General features: G+C 36.8%; 21 pseudogenes; all 21 read left to right on the forward strand.

Moving 5' to 3' along the window:
- The first annotated feature begins 460 nt into the window (after positions 1-460).
- On the forward strand, positions 461-579 carry LOC145643612 (5S ribosomal RNA; annotated as a pseudogene).
- Positions 580-931: 352 nt separating this feature from the next.
- On the forward strand, positions 932-1050 carry LOC145649598 (5S ribosomal RNA; annotated as a pseudogene).
- A 354-nt stretch (positions 1051-1404) lies between these two features.
- Positions 1405-1523, forward strand: LOC145646508 (5S ribosomal RNA; annotated as a pseudogene).
- Positions 1524-2752: 1229 nt separating this feature from the next.
- Positions 2753-2871, forward strand: LOC145647025 (5S ribosomal RNA; annotated as a pseudogene).
- Positions 2872-3661: 790 nt separating this feature from the next.
- LOC145648786 (5S ribosomal RNA) lies at positions 3662-3780 on the forward strand (annotated as a pseudogene).
- Positions 3781-4132: 352 nt separating this feature from the next.
- On the forward strand, positions 4133-4251 carry LOC145643613 (5S ribosomal RNA; annotated as a pseudogene).
- Positions 4252-4603: 352 nt separating this feature from the next.
- On the forward strand, positions 4604-4722 carry LOC145649599 (5S ribosomal RNA; annotated as a pseudogene).
- Positions 4723-5513: 791 nt separating this feature from the next.
- LOC145649180 (5S ribosomal RNA) lies at positions 5514-5632 on the forward strand (annotated as a pseudogene).
- Positions 5633-5984: 352 nt separating this feature from the next.
- On the forward strand, positions 5985-6103 carry LOC145643614 (5S ribosomal RNA; annotated as a pseudogene).
- A 1105-nt stretch (positions 6104-7208) lies between these two features.
- Positions 7209-7327, forward strand: LOC145646509 (5S ribosomal RNA; annotated as a pseudogene).
- A 352-nt stretch (positions 7328-7679) lies between these two features.
- LOC145643615 (5S ribosomal RNA) lies at positions 7680-7798 on the forward strand (annotated as a pseudogene).
- A 1105-nt stretch (positions 7799-8903) lies between these two features.
- On the forward strand, positions 8904-9022 carry LOC145646510 (5S ribosomal RNA; annotated as a pseudogene).
- Positions 9023-10127: 1105 nt separating this feature from the next.
- On the forward strand, positions 10128-10246 carry LOC145646511 (5S ribosomal RNA; annotated as a pseudogene).
- A 1229-nt stretch (positions 10247-11475) lies between these two features.
- On the forward strand, positions 11476-11594 carry LOC145647026 (5S ribosomal RNA; annotated as a pseudogene).
- Positions 11595-12384: 790 nt separating this feature from the next.
- Positions 12385-12503, forward strand: LOC145648787 (5S ribosomal RNA; annotated as a pseudogene).
- Positions 12504-12855: 352 nt separating this feature from the next.
- On the forward strand, positions 12856-12974 carry LOC145643616 (5S ribosomal RNA; annotated as a pseudogene).
- Positions 12975-13326: 352 nt separating this feature from the next.
- LOC145649600 (5S ribosomal RNA) lies at positions 13327-13445 on the forward strand (annotated as a pseudogene).
- A 356-nt stretch (positions 13446-13801) lies between these two features.
- On the forward strand, positions 13802-13920 carry LOC145649181 (5S ribosomal RNA; annotated as a pseudogene).
- Positions 13921-14711: 791 nt separating this feature from the next.
- Positions 14712-14830, forward strand: LOC145649182 (5S ribosomal RNA; annotated as a pseudogene).
- Positions 14831-15182: 352 nt separating this feature from the next.
- Positions 15183-15301, forward strand: LOC145643617 (5S ribosomal RNA; annotated as a pseudogene).
- Positions 15302-16406: 1105 nt separating this feature from the next.
- On the forward strand, positions 16407-16525 carry LOC145646512 (5S ribosomal RNA; annotated as a pseudogene).
- Positions 16526-17451: the final 926 nt, after the last annotated feature.

A 17451-nucleotide genomic window follows, 5' to 3' on the forward strand; every position in this document is an offset into this window, starting at 1 on the left:
TTTTTGTTGCATCACTTTACTTTAATCTGCAACTGACAAGCTTGTATGTGAAGTGTACAGATTAAATAGAAATATTTTAGTACCAGGGAATAGCAGGTGCTGTAAGATTGTTTGCATCCCTTTAATTTATTTTCAAGCTATCATGTTCAAATTTGAAGTGCAGTGAATAATTAACTCAAACTATCTGTTAGCACCTGGGAATAGCAGATGATGTAAGTTTTTTTTGCATCACTTTCATTTACTCTCCAACTCACATGCCTGAATGTGAAGTGCAGTGATTCATCAAAAAACTGTCTGTTAGTGCCTCCGTATACCAGATGTTGTAAGCTTTTATTGCATCATTTAATTTACATTCAAGATAACATTCTAGAATGTCAAGTGCAGGGATTAATAAAAAAAATTGTCAGATTGGTCTTTGATCATATTTGCTATGATTAGGCAATTTGAGTAAGTGTTTAAGGCTTACGGCCACACCAGTTTGAGCAAGCCCAATCTCATCTGACCTTGGAAGCTAAGCAAGTTTGGGCCTGGATACTACTGAGGTGGGACCCTACCTAGGAATACCAGGTGCTGTAAGCTTTTCTTGCATCACTTTAATTTACTTTCAAGCTGACATGCTCAAATGTGAAGTGCAGTGATTAATAAAAAAAACTATCTGTTAGCACCTGGGAATAGCAGATGCTGTAAGTTTTTTTTGCATCACTTTCATTTACTCTCCAACTCACGTGCCTGAATGTGAAGTGCAGTGATTCATTAAAAAACTGTCTGTTAGTTCCTCCGTATACCAGATGTTGTAAGCTTTTATTGCATCATTTAATTTACATTCAAGATAACATTCTAGAATGTCAATTGCAGGGATTAATAAAAAAAATTGTCAGATTGGTCTTTGATCATATTTGCTATGATTAGGCAATTTGAGTAAGTGTTTAAGGCTTACGGCCACACCAGTTTGAGAATTCCCAATCTCATCTGACCTTGGAAGCTAAGCAAGTTTGGGCCTGGATAGTACTGACGTGGGATCCTACCTAGGAATACCAGGTGCTGTAAGCTTTTCTTGCATCACATTAATTTACTTTCAAGCTGACATGCTCAAATGTGAAGTGCAGTGATTAATAAAAAAAACCATCTGTTAGCACCTGGGAATAGCAGATGCTGTAAGTTTTTTTTGCATCACTTTCATTTACTCTCCAACTCACATGCCTGAATGTGAAGTGCAGTGATTCATCAAAAAACTGTCTGTTATTGCCTCCGTATACCAGCTCCGTATTGTAAGCTTTTATTGCATCATTTAATTACATTCAAGATAACATTCTAGAATGTCAAGTGCAGGGATTAATAAAAAAATTGTCAGATTGGTCTTTGATCATATTTGCTATGATTAGGCAATTTGAGTAAGTGTTTAAGGCTTACGGCCACACCAGCTTGAGAACGCCCAATCTCATCTGACCTTGGAAGCTAAGCAAGTTTGGGCCTGAATAGTACTGAGGTGGGACCCTACCTAGGAATACCAGGTGCTGTAAGCTTTTCTTGCATCACTTTAATTTACTTTCAAGCTGACATGCTCAAATGTGAAGTGCAGTGATTAATAAAAAAAACTATCTGTTAGCACCTGGGAATAGCAGATGCTGTAAGTTTTTTTTGCATCACTTTCATTTACTCTCCAACTCACATGCCTGAATGTGAAGTGCAGTGATTCCTCAAAAATCTATCTGTTAGCACCTTGGACTACGAGATGCTGTAAGCTTCTCTTGCATCACTTTAATTTACTTTCAAGATGACATGCTAGGATGTGAAGTGCAGTGATTAATTAAAAAAACTATCTGTTAGCACCTGGGAATAGCAGATGCTGTAAGTTTTTGTTGCATCACTTTACTTTAATCTGCAACTGACAAGCTTGTATGTGAAGTGTACAGATTAAATAGAAATATTTTAGTACCAGGGAATAGCAGGTGCTGTAAGATTGTATTGCATCCCTTTAATTTATGTTCAAGCTATCATGTTCAAATTTGAAGTGCAGTGAATAATTAACTCAAACTATCTGTTAGCACCTGGGAATAGCAGATGCTGTAAGTTTTTTTTGCATCACTTTCATTTACTCTCCAACCTACATGCCTGAATGTGAAGTGCAGTGATTCATCAAAAAACTATATGTTAGCACATTGGACTACGAGATGCTGTAAGCTTCTCTTGCATCACTTTAATTTACTGTCAAGATGACATGCTAGGATGTGAAATGCAGTGATTAATTAAAAAAACTATCTGTTAGCACCTGGGAATAGCAGATGCTGTAAGTTTTTGTTGCATCACTTTACTTTAATCTGCAACTGACAAGCTTGTATGTGAAGTGTACAGATTAAATAGAAATATTTTAGTACCAGGGAATAGCAGGTGCTGTAAGATTGTTTGCATCCCTTTAATTTATTTTCAAGCTATCATGTTCAAATTTGAAGTGCAGTGAATAATTAACTCAAACTATCTGTTAGCACCTGGGAATAGCAGATGATGTAAGTTTTTTTTGCATCACTTTCATTTACTCTCCAACTCACATGCCTGAATGTGAAGTGCAGTGATTCATCAAAAAACTGTCTGTTAGTGCCTCCGTATACAAGATGTTGTAAGCTTTTATTGCATCATTTAATTTACATTCAAGATAACATTCTAGAACGTCAAGTGCAGGGATTAATAAAAAAAATTGTCAGATTGGTCTTTGATCATATTTGCTATGATTAGGCAATTTGAGTAAGTGTTTAAGGCTTACAGCCACACCAGCTTGAGAACGCCCAATCTCATCTGACCTTGGAAGCTAAGCAAGTTTGGGCCTGAATAGTACTGAGGTGGGACCCTACCTAGGAATACCAGGTGCTGTAAGCTTTTCTTGCATCACTTTAATTTACTTTCAAGCTGACATGCTCAAATGTGAAGTGCAGTGATTAATAAAAAAAACTATCTGTTAGCACCTGGGAATAGCAGATGCTGTAAGTTTTTTTTGCATCACTTTCATTTACTCTCCAACTCACATGCCTGAATGTGAAGTGCAGTGATTCCTCAAAAATCTATCTGTTAGCACCTTGGACTACGAGATGCTGTAAGCTTCTCTTGCATCACTTTAATTTACTTTCAAGATGGCATGCTAGGATGTGAAGTGCAGTGATTAATTAAAAAAACTATCTGTTAGCACCTGGGAATGGCAGATGCTGTAAGTTTTTGTTGCATCACTTTACTTTAATCTGCAACTGACAAGCTTGTATGTGAAGTGTACAGATTAAATAGAAATATTTTAGTACCAGGGAATAGCAGGTGCTGTAAGATTGTTTGCATCCCTTTAATTTATTTTCAAGCTATCATGTTCAAATTTGAAGTGCAGTGAATAATTAACTCAAACTATCTGTTAGCACCTGGGAATAGCAGATGATGTAAGTTTTTTTTGCATCACTTTCATTTACTCTCCAACTCACATGCCTGAATGTGAAGTGCAGTGATTCATCAAAAAACTGTCTGTTAGTGCCTCCGTATACAAGATGTTGTAAGCTTTTATTGCATCATTTAATTTACATTCAAGATAACATTCTAGAACGTCAAGTGCAGGGATTAATAAAAAAAATTGTCAGATTGGTCTTTGATCATATTTGCTATGATTAGGCAATTTGTGTAAGTGTTTAAGGCTTATGGCCACACCAGCTTGAGAATGCCCAATCTCCTCTGAACTTGGAAGCTAAGCAAGTTTGGGCCTGGATAGTACTGAGGTGGGACCCTACCTAGGAATACCAGGTGCTGTAAGCTTTTCTTGCATCACTTTAATTTACTTTCAAGCTGACATGCTCAAATGTGAAGTGCAGTGATTAATATAAAAAACTATCTGTTAGCACCTGGGAATAGCAGATGCTGTAAGTTTTTTTTGCATCACTTTCATTTACTCTCCAACTCACATGCCTGAATGTGAAGTGCAGTGATTCATCAAAAAACTGTCTGTTAGTGCCTCCGTATACCAGATGTTGTAAGCTTTTATTGCATCATTTAATTTACATTCAAGATAACATTCTAGAATGTCAAGTGCAGGGATTAATAAAAAAAATTGTCAGATTGGTCTTTGATCATATTTGCTATGATTAGGCAATTTGAGTAAGTGTTTAAGGCTTACGGCCACACCAGTTTGAGCAAGCCCAATCTCATCTGACCTTGGAAGCTAAGCAAGTTTGGGCCTGGATACTACTGAGGTGGGACCCTACCTAGGAATACCAGGTGCTGTAAGCTTTTCTTGCATCACTTTAATTTACTTTCAAGCTGACATGCTCAAATGTGAAGTGCAGTGATTAATAAAAAAAACTATCTGTTAGCACCTGGGAATAGCAGATGCTGTAAGTTTTTTTTGCATCACTTTCATTTACTCTCCAACTCACGTGCCTGAATGTGAAGTGCAGTGATTCATTAAAAAACTGTCTGTTAGTTCCTCCGTATACCAGATGTTGTAAGCTTTTATTGCATCATTTAATTTACATTCAAGATAACATTCTAGAATGTCAATTGCAGGGATTAATAAAAAAAATTGTCAGATTGGTCTTTGATCATATTTGCTATGATTAGGCAATTTGAGTAAGTGTTTAAGGCTTACGGCCACACCAGTTTGAGAATTCCCAATCTCATCTGACCTTGGAAGCTAAGCAAGTTTGGGCCTGGATAGTACTGACGTGGGATCCTACCTAGGAATACCAGGTGCTGTAAGCTTTTCTTGCATCACATTAATTTACTTTCAAGCTGACATGCTCAAATGTGAAGTGCAGTGATTAATAAAAAAAACTATCTGTTAGCACCTGGGAATAGCAGATGCTGTAAGTTTTTTTTGCATCACTTTCATTTACTCTCCAACTCACATGCCTGAATGTGAAGTGCAGTGATTCCTCAAAAATCTATCTGTTAGCACCTTGGACTACGAGATGCTGTAAGCTTCTCTTGCATCACTTTAATTTACTTTCAAGATGACATGCTAGGATGTGAAGTGCAGTGATTAATTAAAAAAACTATCTGTTAGCACCTGGGAATAGCAGATGCTGTAAGTTTTTGTTGCATCACTTTACTTTAATCTGCAACTGACAAGCTTGTATGTGAAGTGTACAGATTAAATAGAAATATTTTAGTACCAGGGAATAGCAGGTGCTGTAAGATTGTATTGCATCCCTTTAATTTATGTTCAAGCTATCATGTTCAAATTTGAAGTGCAGTGAATAATTAACTCAAACTATCTGTTAGCACCTGGGAATAGCAGATGATGTAAGTTTTTTTTGCATCACTTTCATTTACTCTCCAACTCACATGCCTGAATGTGAAGTGCAGTGATTCATCAAAAAACTGTCTGTTAGTGCCTCCGTATACAAGATGTTGTAAGCTTTTATTGCATCATTTAATTTACATTCAAGATAACATTCTAGAACGTCAAGTGCAGGGATTAATAAAAAAAATTGTCAGATTGGTCTTTGATCATATTTGCTATGATTAGGCAATTTGTGTAAGTGTTTAAGGCTTACGGCCACACCAGCTTGAGAATGCCCAATCTCCTCTGACCTTGGAAGCTAAGCAAGTTTGGGCCTGGATAGTACTGAGGTGGGACCCTACCTAGGAATACCAGGTGCTGTAAGCTTTTCTTGCATCACTTTAATTTACTTTCAAGCTGACATGCTCAAATGTGAAGTGCAGTGATTAATAAAAAAAACTATCTGTTAGCACCTGGGAATAGCAGATGCTGTAAGTTTTTTTTGCATCACTTTCATTTACTCTCCAACTCACATGCCTGAATGTGAAGTGCAGTGATTCATCAAAAAACTGTCTGTTAGTGCCTCCGTATACCAGATGTTGTAAGCTTTTATTGCATCATTTAATTTACATTCAAGATAACATTCTAGAATGTCAAGTGCAGGGATTAATAAAAAAAATTGTCAGATTGGTCTTTGATCATATTTGCTATGATTAGGCAATTTGAGTAAGTGTTTAAGGCTTACGGCCACACCAGTTTGAGCAAGCCCAATCTCATCTGACCTTGGAAGCTAAGCAAGTTTGGGCCTGGATACTACTGAGGTGGGACCCTACCTAGGAATACCAGGTGCTGTAAGCTTTTCTTGCATCACTTTAATTTACTTTCAAGCTGACATGCTCAAATGTGATGTGCAGTGATTAATAAAAAAAAACTATCTGTTAGCACCTGGGAATAGCAGATGCTGTAAGTTTTTTTTGCATCACTTTCATTTACTCTCCAACTCACATGCCTGAATGTGAAGTGCAGTGATTCCTCAAAAATCTATCTGTTAGCACCTTGGACTACGAGATGCTGTAAGCTTCTCTTGCATCCCTTCAATTTACTTTCAAGATGACATGCTAGGATGTGAAGTGCAGTGATTAATTAAAAAAACTATCTGTTAGCACCTGGGAATAGCAAATGCTGTAAGTTTTTGTTGCATCACTTTACTTTAATCTGCAACTGACAAGCTTGTATGTGAAGTGTACAGATTAAATAGAAATATTTTAGTACCAGGGAATAGCAGGTGCTGTAAGATTGTATTGCATCCCTTTAATTTATGTTCAAGCTATCATGTTCAAATTTGAAGTGCAGTGAATAATTAACTCAAACTATCTGTTAGCACCTGGGAATAGCAGATGCTGTAAGTTTTTTTTGCATCACTTTCATTTACTCTCCAACCTACATGCCTGAATGTGAAGTGCAGTGATTCATCAAAAAACTATATGTTAGCACATTGGACTACGAGATGCTGTAAGCTTCTCTTGCATCACTTTAATTTACTGTCAAGATGACATGCTAGGATGTGAAATGCAGTGATTAATTAAAAAAACTATCTGTTAGCACCTGGGAATAGCAGATGCTGTAAGTTTTTGTTGCATCACTTTACTTTAATCTGCAACTGACAAGCTTGTATGTGAAGTGTACAGATTAAATAGAAATATTTTAGTACCAGGGAATAGCAGGTGCTGTAAGATTGTTTGCATCCCTTTAATTTATGTTCAAGCTATCATGTTCAAATTTGAAGTGCAGTGAATAATTAGTGCCTCCGTATACCAGCTCCGTATTGTAAGCTTTTATTGCATCATTTAATTACATTCAAGATAACATTCTAGAATGTCAAGTGCAGGGATTAATAAAAAAATTGTCAGATTGGTCTTTGATCATATTTGCTATGATTAGGCAATTTGAGTAAGTGTTTAAGGCTTACGGCCACACCAGCTTGAGAACGCCCAATCTCATCTGACCTTGGAAGCTAAGCAAGTTTGGGCCTGAATAGTACTGAGGTGGGACCCTACCTAGGAATACCAGGTGCTGTAAGCTTTTCTTGCATCACTTTAATTTACTTTCAAGCTGACATGCTCAAATGTGAAGTGCAGTGATTAATAAAAAAAACTATCTGTTAGCACCTGGGAATAGCAGATGCTGTAAGTTTTTTTTGCATCACTTTCATTTACTCTCCAACTCACATGCCTGAATGTGAAGTGCAGTGATTCATCAAAAAACTGTCTGTTAGTGCCTCCGTATACCAGATGTTGTAAGCTTTTATTGCATCATTTAATTTACATTCAAGATAACATTCTAGAATGTCAAGTGCAGGGATTAATAAAAAAAATTGTCAGATTGGTCTTTGATCATATTTGCTATGATTAGGCAATTTGAGTAAGTGTTTAAGGCTTACGGCCACACCAGTTTGAGCAAGCCCAATCTCATCTGACCTTGGAAGCTAAGCAAGTTTGGGCCTGGATACTACTGAGGTGGGACCCTACCTAGGAATACCAGGTGCTGTAAGCTTTTCTTGCATCACTTTAATTTACTTTCAAGCTGACATGCTCAAATGTGATGTGCAGTGATTAATAAAAAAAAACTATCTGTTAGCACCTGGGAATAGCAGATGCTGTAAGTTTTTTTTGCATCACTTTCATTTACTCTCCAACTCACATGCCTGAATGTGAAGTGCAGTGATTCCTCAAAAATCTATCTGTTAGCACCTTGGACTACGAGATGCTGTAAGCTTCTCTTGCATCCCTTCAATTTACTTTCAAGATGACATGCTAGGATGTGAAGTGCAGTGATTAATTAAAAAAACTATCTGTTAGCACCTGGGAATAGCAAATGCTGTAAGTTTTTGTTGCATCACTTTACTTTAATCTGCAACTGACAAGCTTGTATGTGAAGTGTACAGATTAAATAGAAATATTTTAGTACCAGGGAATAGCAGGTGCTGTAAGATTGTATTGCATCCCTTTAATTTATGTTCAAGCTATCATGTTCAAATTTGAAGTGCAGTGAATAATTAACTCAAACTATCTGTTAGCACCTGGGAATAGCAGATGCTGTAAGTTTTTTTTGCATCACTTTCATTTACTCTCCAACCTACATGCCTGAATGTGAAGTGCAGTGATTCATCAAAAAACTATATGTTAGCACATTGGACTACGAGATGCTGTAAGCTTCTCTTGCATCACTTTAATTTACTGTCAAGATGACATGCTAGGATGTGAAATGCAGTGATTAATTAAAAAAACTATCTGTTAGCACCTGGGAATAGCAGATGCTGTAAGTTTTTGTTGCATCACTTTACTTTAATCTGCAACTGACAAGCTTGTATGTGAAGTGTACAGATTAAATAGAAATATTTTAGTACCAGGGAATAGCAGGTGCTGTAAGATTGTTTGCATCCCTTTAATTTATGTTCAAGCTATCATGTTCAAATTTGAAGTGCAGTGAATAATTAGTGCCTCCGTATACCAGCTCCGTATTGTAAGCTTTTATTGCATCATTTAATTACATTCAAGATAACATTCTAGAATGTCAAGTGCAGGGATTAATAAAAAAATTGTCAGATTGGTCTTTGATCATATTTGCTATGATTAGGCAATTTGAGTAAGTGTTTAAGGCTTACGGCCACACCAGCTTGAGAACGCCCAATCTCATCTGACCTTGGAAGCTAAGCAAGTTTGGGCCTGAATAGTACTGAGGTGGGACCCTACCTAGGAATACCAGGTGCTGTAAGCTTTTCTTGCATCACTTTAATTTACTTTCAAGCTGACATGCTCAAATGTGAAGTGCAGTGATTAATAAAAAAAACTATCTGTTAGCACCTGGGAATAGCAGATGCTGTAAGTTTTTTTTGCATCACTTTCATTTACTCTCCAACTCACATGCCTGAATGTGAAGTGCAGTGATTCCTCAAAAATCTATCTGTTAGCACCTTGGACTACGAGATGCTGTAAGCTTCTCTTGCATCACTTTAATTTACTTTCAAGATGACATGCTAGGATGTGAAGTGCAGTGATTAATTAAAAAAACTATCTGTTAGCACCTGGGAATAGCAGATGCTGTAAGTTTTTGTTGCATCACTTTACTTTAATCTGCAACTGACAAGCTTGTATGTGAAGTGTACAGATTAAATAGAAATATTTTAGTACCAGGGAATAGCAGGTGCTGTAAGATTGTATTGCATCCCTTTAATTTATGTTCAAGCTATCATGTTCAAATTTGAAGTGCAGTGAATAATTAACTCAAACTATCTGTTAGCACCTGGGAATAGCAGATGCTGTAAGTTTTTTTTGCATCACTTTCATTTACTCTCCAACCTACATGCCTGAATGTGAAGTGCAGTGATTCATCAAAAAACTATATGTTAGCACATTGGACTACGAGATGCTGTAAGCTTCTCTTGCATCACTTTAATTTACTGTCAAGATGACATGCTAGGATGTGAAATGCAGTGATTAATTAAAAAAACTATCTGTTAGCACCTGGGAATAGCAGATGCTGTAAGTTTTTGTTGCATCACTTTACTTTAATCTGCAACTGACAAGCTTGTATGTGAAGTGTACAGATTAAATAGAAATATTTTAGTACCAGGGAATAGCAGGTGCTGTAAGATTGTTTGCATCCCTTTAATTTATGTTCAAGCTATCATGTTCAAATTTGAAGTGCAGTGAATAATTAGTGCCTCAGTATACCAGCTCCGTATTGTAAGCTTTTATTGCATCATTTAATTACATTCAAGATAACATTCTAGAATGTCAAGTGCAGGGATTAATAAAAAAAATTGTCAGATTGGTCTTTGATCATATTTGCTATGATTAGGCAATTTGAGTAAGTGTTTAAGGCTTACGGCCACACCAGCTTGAGAACGCCCAATCTCATCTGACCTTGGAAGCTAAGCAAGTTTGGGCCTGAATAGTACTGAGGTGGGACCCTACCTAGGAATACCAGGTGCTGTAAGCTTTTCTTGCATCACTTTAATTTACTTTCAAGCTGACATGCTCAAATGTGAAGTGCAGTGATTAATAAAAAAAACTATCTGTTAGCACCTGGGAATAGCAGATGCTGTAAGTTTTTTTTGCATCACTTTCATTTACTCTCCAACTCACATGCCTGAATGTGAAGTGCAGTGATTCCTCAAAAATCTATCTGTTAGCACCTTGGACTACGAGATGCTGTAAGCTTCTCTTGCATCACTTTAATTTACTTTCAAGATGACATGCTAGGATGTGAAGTGCAGTGATTAATTAAAAAAACTATCTGTTAGCACCTGGGAATAGCAAATGCTGTAAGTTTTTGTTGCATCACTTTACTTTAATCTGCAACTGACAAGCTTGTATGTGAAGTGTACAGATTAAATAGAAATATTTTAGTACCAGGGAATAGCAGGTGCTGTAAGATTGTATTGCATCCCTTTAATTTATGTTCAAGCTATCATGTTCAAATTTGAAGTGCAGTGAATAATTAACTCAAACTATCTGTTAGCACCTGGGAATAGCAGATGCTGTAAGTTTTTTTTGCATCACTTTCATTTACTCTCCAACCTACATGCCTGAATGTGAAGTGCAGTGATTCATCAAAAAACTATATGTTAGCACATTGGACTACGAGATGCTGTAAGCTTCTCTTGCATCACTTTAATTTACTGTCAAGATGACATGCTAGGATGTGAAATGCAGTGATTAATTAAAAAAACTATCTGTTAGCACCTGGGAATAGCAGATGCTGTAAGTTTTTGTTGCATCACTTTACTTTAATCTGCAACTGACAAGCTTGTATGTGAAGTGTACAGATTAAATAGAAATATTTTGGTACCAGGGAATAGCAGGTGCTGTAAGATTGTTTGCATCCCTTTAATTTATTTTCAAGCTATCATGTTCAAATTTGAAGTGCAGTGAATAATTAACTCAAACTATCTGTTAGCACCTGGGAATAGCAGATGATGTAAGTTTTTTTTGCATCACTTTCATTTACTCTCCAACTCACATGCCTGAATGTGAAGTGCAGTGATTCATCAAAAAACTGTCTGTTAGTGCCTCCGTATACAAGATGTTGTAAGCTTTTATTGCATCATTTAATTTACATTCAAGATAACATTCTAGAACGTCAAGTGCAGGGATTAATAAAAAAAATTGTCAGATTGGTCTTTGATCATATTTGCTATGATTAGGCAATTTGAGTAAGTGTTTAAGGCTTACAGCCACACCAGCTTGAGAACGCCCAATCTCATCTGACCTTGGAAGCTAAGCAAGTTTGGGCCTGAATAGTACTGAGGTGGGACCCTACCTAGGAATACCAGGTGCTGTAAGCTTTTCTTGCATCACTTTAATTTACTTTCAAGCTGACATGCTCAAATGTGAAGTGCAGTGATTAATAAAAAAAACTATCTGTTAGCACCTGGGAATAGCAGATGCTGTAAGTTTTTTTTGCATCACTTTCATTTACTCTCCAACTCACATGCCTGAATGTGAAGTGCAGTGATTCCTCAAAAATCTATCTGTTAGCACCTTGGACTACGAGATGCTGTAAGCTTCTCTTGCATCACTTTAATTTACTTTCAAGATGGCATGCTAGGATGTGAAGTGCAGTGATTAATTAAAAAAACTATCTGTTAGCACCTGGGAATGGCAGATGCTGTAAGTTTTTGTTGCATCACTTTACTTTAATCTGCAACTGACAAGCTTGTATGTGAAGTGTACAGATTAAATAGAAATATTTTAGTACCAGGGAATAGCAGGTGCTGTAAGATTGTTTGCATCCCTTTAATTTATTTTCAAGCTATCATGTTCAAATTTGAAGTGCAGTGAATAATTAACTCAAACTATCTGTTAGCACCTGGGAATAGCAGATGATGTAAGTTTTTTTTGCATCACTTTCATTTACTCTCCAACTCACATGCCTGAATGTGAAGTGCAGTGATTCATCAAAAAACTGTCTGTTAGTGCCTCCGTATACAAGATGTTGTAAGCTTTTATTGCATCATTTAATTTACATTCAAGATAACATTCTAGAACGTCAAGTGCAGGGATTAATAAAAAAAATTGTCAGATTGGTCTTTGATCATATTTGCTATGATTAGGCAATTTGTGTAAGTGTTTAAGGCTTATGGCCACACCAGCTTGAGAATGCCCAATCTCCTCTGAACTTGGAAGCTAAGCAAGTTTGGGCCTGGATAGTACTGAGGTGGGACCCTACCTAGGAATACCAGGTGCTGTAAGCTTTTCTTGCATCACTTTAATTTACTTTCAAGCTGACATGCTCAAATGTGAAGTGCAGTGATTAATATAAAAAACTATCTGTTAGCACCTGGGAATAGCAGATGCTGTAAGTTTTTTTTGCATCACTTTCATTTACTCTCCAACTCACATGCCTGAATGTGAAGTGCAGTGATTCATCAAAAAACTGTCTGTTAGTGCCTCCGTATACCAGATGTTGTAAGCTTTTATTGCATCATTTAATTTACATTCAAGATAACATTCTAGAATGTCAAGTGCAGGGATTAATAAAAAAAATTGTCAGATTGGTCTTTGATCATATTTGCTATGATTAGGCAATTTGAGTAAGTGTTTAAGGCTTACGGCCACACCAGTTTGAGCAAGCCCAATCTCATCTGACCTTGGAAGCTAAGCAAGTTTGGGCCTGGATACTACTGAGGTGGGACCCTACCTAGGAATACCAGGTGCTGTAAGCTTTTCTTGCATCACTTTAATTTACTTTCAAGCTGACATGCTCAAATGTGAAGTGCAGTGATTAATAAAAAAAACTATCTGTTAGCACCTGGGAATAGCAGATGCTGTAAGTTTTTTTTGCATCACTTTCATTTACTCTCCAACTCACGTGCCTGAATGTGAAGTGCAGTGATTCATTAAAAAACTGTCTGTTAGTTCCTCCGTATACCAGATGTTGTAAGCTTTTATTGCATCATTTAATTTACATTCAAGATAACATTCTAGAATGTCAATTGCAGGGATTAATAAAAAAAATTGTCAGATTGGTCTTTGATCATATTTGCTATGATTAGGCAATTTGAGTAAGTGTTTAAGGCTTACGGCCACACCAGTTTGAGAATTCCCAATCTCATCTGACCTTGGAAGCTAAGCAAGTTTGGGCCTGGATAGTACTGACGTGGGATCCTACCTAGGAATACCAGGTGCTGTAAGCTTTTCTTGCATCACATTAATTTACTTTCAAGCTGACATGCTCAAATGTGAAGTGCAGTGATTAATAAAAAAAACCATCTGTTAGCACCTGGGAATAGCAGATGCTGTAAGTTTTTTTTGCATCACTTTCATTTACTCTCCAACTCACATGCCTGAATGTGAAGTGCAGTGATTCATCAAAAAACTGTCTGTTATTGCCTCCGTATACCAGCTCCGTATTGTAAGCTTTTATTGCATCATTTAATTTACAATCAAGATAACATTCTAGAATGTCAAGTGCAGGGATTAATAAAAAAAATTGTCAGATTGGTCTTTGATCATATTTGCTATGATTAGGCAATTTGTGTAAGTGTTTAAGGCTTACGGCCACACCAGCTTGAGAATGCCCAATCTCCTCTGACCTTGGAAGCTAAGCAAGTTTGGGCCTGGATAGTACTGAGGTGGGACCCTACCTAGGAATACCAGGTGCTGTAAGCTTTTCTTGCATCACTTTAATTTACTTTCAAGCTGACATGCTCAAATGTGAAGTGCAGTGATTAATAAAAAAAACTATCTGTTAGCACCTGGGAATAGCAGATGCTGTAAGTTTTTTTTGCATCACTTTCATTTACTCTCCAACTCACATGCCTGAATGTGAAGTGCAGTGATTCCTCAAAAATCTATCTGTTAGCACCTTGGACTACGAGATGCTGTAAGCTTCTCTTGCATCACTTTAATTTACTTTCAAGATGACATGCTAGGATGTGAAGTGCAGTGATTAATTAAAAAAACTATCTGTTAGCACCTGGGAATAGCAGATGCTGTAAGTTTTTGTTGCATCACTTTACTTTAATCTGCAACTGACAAGCTTGTATGTGAAGTGTACAGATTAAATAGAAATATTTTAGTACCAGGGAATAGCAGGTGCTGTAAGATTGTATTGCATCCCTTTAATTTATGTTCAAGCTATCATGTTCAAATTTGAAGTGCAGTGAATAATTAACTCAAACTATCTGTTAGCACCTGGGAATAGCAGATGATGTAAGTTTTTTTTGCATCACTTTCATTTACTCTCCAACTCACATGCCTGAATGTGAAGTGCAGTGATTCATCAAAAAACTGTCTGTTAGTGCCTCCGTATACAAGATGTTGTAAGCTTTTATTGCATCATTTAATTTACATTCAAGATAACATTCTAGAACGTCAAGTGCAGGGATTAATAAAAAAAATTGTCAGATTGGTCTTTGATCATATTTGCTATGATTAGGCAATTTGTGTAAGTGTTTAAGGCTTACGGCCACACCAGCTTGAGAATGCCCAATCTCCTCTGACCTTGGAAGCTAAGCAAGTTTGGGCCTGGATAGTACTGAGGTGGGACCCTACCTAGGAATACCAGGTGCTGTAAGCTTTTCTTGCATCACTTTAATTTACTTTCAAGCTGACATGCTCAAATGTGAAGTGCAGTGATTAATAAAAAAAACTATCTGTTAGCACCTGGGAATAGCAGATGCTGTAAGTTTTTTTTGCATCACTTTCATTTACTCTCCAACTCACATGCCTGAATGTGAAGTGCAGTGATTCATCAAAAAACTGTCTGTTAGTGCCTCCGTATACCAGATGTTGTAAGCTTTTATTGCATCATTTAATTTACATTCAAGATAACATTCTAGAATGTCAAGTGCAGGGATTAATAAAAAAAATTGTCAGATTGGTCTTTGATCATATTTGCTATGATTAGGCAATTTGAGTAAGTGTTTAAGGCTTACGGCCACACCAGTTTGAGCAAGCCCAATCTCATCTGACCTTGGAAGCTAAGCAAGTTTGGGCCTGGATACTACTGAGGTGGGACCCTACCTAGGAATACCAGGTGCTGTAAGCTTTTCTTGCATCACTTTAATTTACTTTCAAGCTGACATGCTCAAATGTGATGTGCAGTGATTAATAAAAAAAAACTATCTGTTAGCACCTGGGAATAGCAGATGCTGTAAGTTTTTTTTGCATCACTTTCATTTACTCTCCAACTCACATGCCTGAATGTGAAGTGCAGTGATTCCTCAAAAATCTATCTGTTAGCACCTTGGACTACGAGATGCTGTAAGCTTCTCTTGCATCCCTTCAATTTACTTTCAAGATGACATGCTAGGATGTGAAGTGCAGTGATTAATTAAAAAAACTATCTGTTAGCACCTGGGAATAGCAAATGCTGTAAGTTTTTGTTGCATCACTTTACTTTAATCTGCAACTGACAAGCTTGTATGTGAAGTGTACAGATTAAATAGAAATATTTTAGTACCAGGGAATAGCAGGTGCTGTAAGATTGTATTGCATCCCTTTAATTTATGTTCAAGCTATCATGTTCAAATTTGAAGTGCAGTGAATAATTAACTCAAACTATCTGTTAGCACCTGGGAATAGCAGATGCTGTAAGTTTTTTTTGCATCACTTTCATTTACTCTCCAACCTACATGCCTGAATGTGAAGTGCAGTGATTCATCAAAAAACTATATGTTAGCACATTGGACTACGAGATGCTGTAAGCTTCTCTTGCATCACTTTAATTTACTGTCAAGATGACATGCTAGGATGTGAAATGCAGTGATTAATTAAAAAAACTATCTGTTAGCACCTGGGAATAGCAGATGCTGTAAGTTTTTGTTGCATCACTTTACTTTAATCTGCAACTGACAAGCTTGTATGTGAAGTGTACAGATTAAATAGAAATATTTTAGTACCAGGGAATAGCAGGTGCTGTAAGATTGTTTGCATCCCTTTAATTTATGTTCAAGCTATCATGTTCAAATTTGAAGTGCAGTGAATAATTAGTGCCTCCGTATACCAGCTCCGTATTGTAAGCTTTTATTGCATCATTTAATTACATTCAAGATAACATTCTAGAATGTCAAGTGCAGGGATTAATAAAAAAATTGTCAGATTGGTCTTTGATCATATTTGCTATGATTAGGCAATTTGAGTAAGTGTTTAAGGCTTACGGCCACACCAGCTTGAGAACGCCCAATCTCATCTGACCTTGGAAGCTAAGCAAGTTTGGGCCTGAATAGTACTGAGGTGGGACCCTACCTAGGAATACCAGGTGCTGTAAGCTTTTCTTGCATCACTTTAATTTACTTTCAAGCTGACATGCTCAAATGTGAAGTGCAGTGATTAATAAAAAAAACTATCTGTTAGCACCTGGGAATAGCAGATGCTGTAAGTTTTTTTTGCATCACTTTCATTTACTCTCCAACTCACATGCCTGAATGTGAAGTGCAGTGATTCCTCAAAAATCTATCTGTTAGCACCTTGGACTACGAGATGCTGTAAGCTTCTCTTGCATCACTTTAATTTACTTTCAAGATGACATGCTAGGATGTGAAGTGCAGTGATTAATTAAAAAAACTATCTGTTAGCACCTGGGAATAGCAGATGCTGTAAGTTTTTGTTGCATCACTTTACTTTAATCTGCAACTGACAAGCTTGTATGTGAAGTGTACAGATTAAATAGAAATATTTTAGTACCAGGGAATAGCAGGTGCTGTAAGATTGTATTGCATCCCTTTAATTTATGTTCAAGCTATCATGTTCAAATTTGAAGTGCAGTGAATAATTAACTCAAACTATCTGTTAGCACCTGGGAATAGCAGATGCTGTAAGTTTTTTTTGCATCACTTTCATTTACTCTCCAACCTACATGCCTGAATGTGAAGTGCAGTGATTCATCAAAAAACTATATGTTAGCACATTGGACTACGAGATGCTGTAAGCTTCTCTTGCATCACTTTAATTTACTGTCAAGATGACATGCTAGGATGTGAAATGCAGTGATTAATTAAAAAAACTATCTGTTAGCACCTGGGAATAGCAGATGCTGTAAGTTTTTGTTGCATCACTTTACTTTAATCTGCAACTGACAAGCTTGTATGTGAAGTGTACAGATTAAATAGAAATATTTTAGTACCAGGGAATAGCAGGTGCTGTAAGATTGTTTGCATCCCTTTAATTTATGTTCAAGCTATCATGTTCAAATTTGAA

The sequence above is a fragment of the Electrophorus electricus genome, chromosome 13, assembly GCF_041902795.1.
Source record: "Electrophorus electricus isolate QZ-2024a chromosome 13, ASM4190279v1, whole genome shotgun sequence".
Classification (NCBI taxonomy): domain Eukaryota; kingdom Metazoa; phylum Chordata; class Actinopteri; order Gymnotiformes; family Gymnotidae; genus Electrophorus; species Electrophorus electricus.